Below are 2,692 nucleotides of genomic sequence, written 5' to 3'. Positions count from 1 at the left end.
TATAAAAATAATCATGAAAGGTTTTTTGCTAGCCTAAAATCTTTGGATTAATATTGATGACATTTTTTTTTATTTTTTTTTTTATTTTATTAAGTTTTTACTGGGTCTTGATAAAATATGCCCGAATGCATGCTGATAAAATTCTGGCATCCTTAGGTTAGAAGCAAATTGCACATTTTAAAGAGAAAAGTCTATGAATTTTATCAATATGAATTTCAGCTCCTTTTTTACTACATCCTAGTTTTAGTGCTTATATTGATTTTTGATATGAATTTTGTAAGCCTTAAATCTCAATTTCGGTAAAAATTTTAATTGTATTTTGGAAATTGAACTTCAGCCATTTTAATTATTTTGAATAAAAGCTTTCCATCCGAATAATGAATGTCACATTAAAATTTTTGAATCCTATATTAAGCAATAAATATCCTTGTTCTGAAACTAAATTTAGATAACGATAAAATTAATGTACACTCAGAAAAATACTCTAATGCATGCCATGAAATTCTCTTATGAAGTGGCGCCATAAGAAAAATCATTGATATTCATAAGATTGTCTTATGATGCGAACGAATTCTTCAAATGAACATCTTCTTCAATGAGAAGTTGTTGCTTTTCATAAGAGGTTCTTATGGTTACAGAAAATTCCAAGTATCAAAATGAAAAAACAAGACTTTTTATGTTTTCATTTTATTTTTTTTGGTAATTTGTATGAAATAATCATGTCACCATCAGCAGCATATCAACCCTTGAACAGGCTTGCCTTTTCTCTATAGAGATTCACCGTGGTGCAGGTTTTTTGCATCACTGTCGAGATTCTCTGTATATCTCCATGGAGAAATTTTGCCAGCACCACCAGAGAGAATATTGAACCCACCACCAAAGAGAATAACAGTGAGAGTCCGTATGTTTATATATTCACCACACAGAAATTTGATGGTCGCACTGGAGAGCAAGTTAGTTGACAGGTAGCTGTTTTCGTTTTCTCACATTGGTGCGAAACTTTTGAACGAAAGGTTGTTACTTATCATTCCAGTGCAAGTAAATTTATTTTTTTTTGTGAAATGGCAGAAAAAAGAAAGCAAGACGAAATTGTGCGCAGTTTCTTCGAGTTAAAAAAGATTCGGCAGGGAGATGGACCAGAAAAAAATCAAATGAACTGCTTACTGTGCGGAGACGAAGGTAAACATTTTTAAGTGGCCACGGTATTCAATTTGAAGCGGCATCTGATAAACAAACACCGAGATATTGCGGCGGAAAATGGGTTGATGGCAGAATTAAGCCCAGCGCTAGCACAAATAGCTCCAAAACCGAGGAAAAAACGTGTACAAGTTCCTTACAACCGGAATGAATATTGCCGATCAATGGTACAGTGGGTGACGGAGTGTAGCTTGCCGCTCAATTTTTTTTCGAAATAATGCGTCCGAAAAATTTTGAACCCAATCGAGGAAGCACTTGATTTTCGAAATGTGAACCGATCGAATATCCACCTACTTTTGGACCAAGCCGAAAAGAAAACAAAAAAATATATTGAAGAACTATTGCGTGGGAAGATGATCTGCTTAAAAGCAGATCTTGCTACCAGAAAAGGTAGAGTCATTCTCGGCATCAACTGCCAATTTATCAGCAATGGTAAAATTAAAGTAGTCACACTGGCTATGGTGGAGCGGTTTGAGAGGAACACCGCCGAAAATCTCACCGTTGAATTACTTCAGGTGATGGAAAAGTTCGGGATCGATATTCGGCAGGTTTATACCATCACAACGGATAATGGAAGTAACTTCATCAAAGCAGGAAAAATTCTTCAGAAACAATTTCATGCCCATCTTGAGTCAGACGATGACGATGATGACGAACTGAGCTGGCAGGATGAAGATTTTTCATCGGAGTTGGAAGATTTTGATAGAACTCAAGAGGATATGTAATTAAAAATTAAATTCAATAATTAAATGAACAATCGATACAAAAGTTTTTTTTTGCCTTTCCAGCGAAACCAATGACGATGCTCATTCAACCTTTTCGGACGATTTGGTTGAAGAGGAAAATCAAGACGATTTGCCAATTCTGAACCAGCCTCGGGTCTGCAGTGCTAGATGTGCTGCCCACGACGTCCAGCTTTCAGTAAACGATGTGCTTAAAAAGAAATCACTATCGTCGTTTCTGGCCAAAGTGAGGAAGCTGGTCAAACTACTGAAGCTGCAGCCCTACACTAACTCTTTTAAAATGGATAAAACAAAGCCGGTTCCATTTTTGGATGGAGATACTAGATGAGGTTCATCACACCTCATGGTTCAGAGAATTTTGGACCTGAAAGATTTCATCCTGACCATATTACCAGGAGATGTGATTAGAACTTACAACCTAGAATTTTGGAGAAATGTTGAATGTTTTGTCCGATCTACAACACCAGTCTTCGTCTTGTCGAAAAGAGTCCAAGAAGAACAGTTAACCTGCGGCACATTCTTTCTTTACTGGAAAGAATGTGTTCTGGAGCTTAACGAAATAGGAACTACGTTGGCAAAGCAGCTGGAAGATTGTCTTCAAAAGCGAAGGAATATGTGGTTTGATAATTTAGCTTTTATGGCTGCATTACTTGTCGACCCACGGCTTAGTGACTTTCATCCACCTGTACTATCGTTGGAACAAAAGGAGCAGGCAATTGTACGAATTTAAAAAAAAAGATATATATCAAACT

The sequence above is a fragment of the Uranotaenia lowii genome, chromosome 3 (genome assembly GCF_029784155.1).
Source record: "Uranotaenia lowii strain MFRU-FL chromosome 3, ASM2978415v1, whole genome shotgun sequence".
Taxonomy (NCBI): Eukaryota; Metazoa; Arthropoda; class Insecta; order Diptera; family Culicidae; genus Uranotaenia; species Uranotaenia lowii.
The sequence above is the reverse complement of the archived record's forward strand: the minus strand, read 5'-3'. Positions refer to the sequence as shown.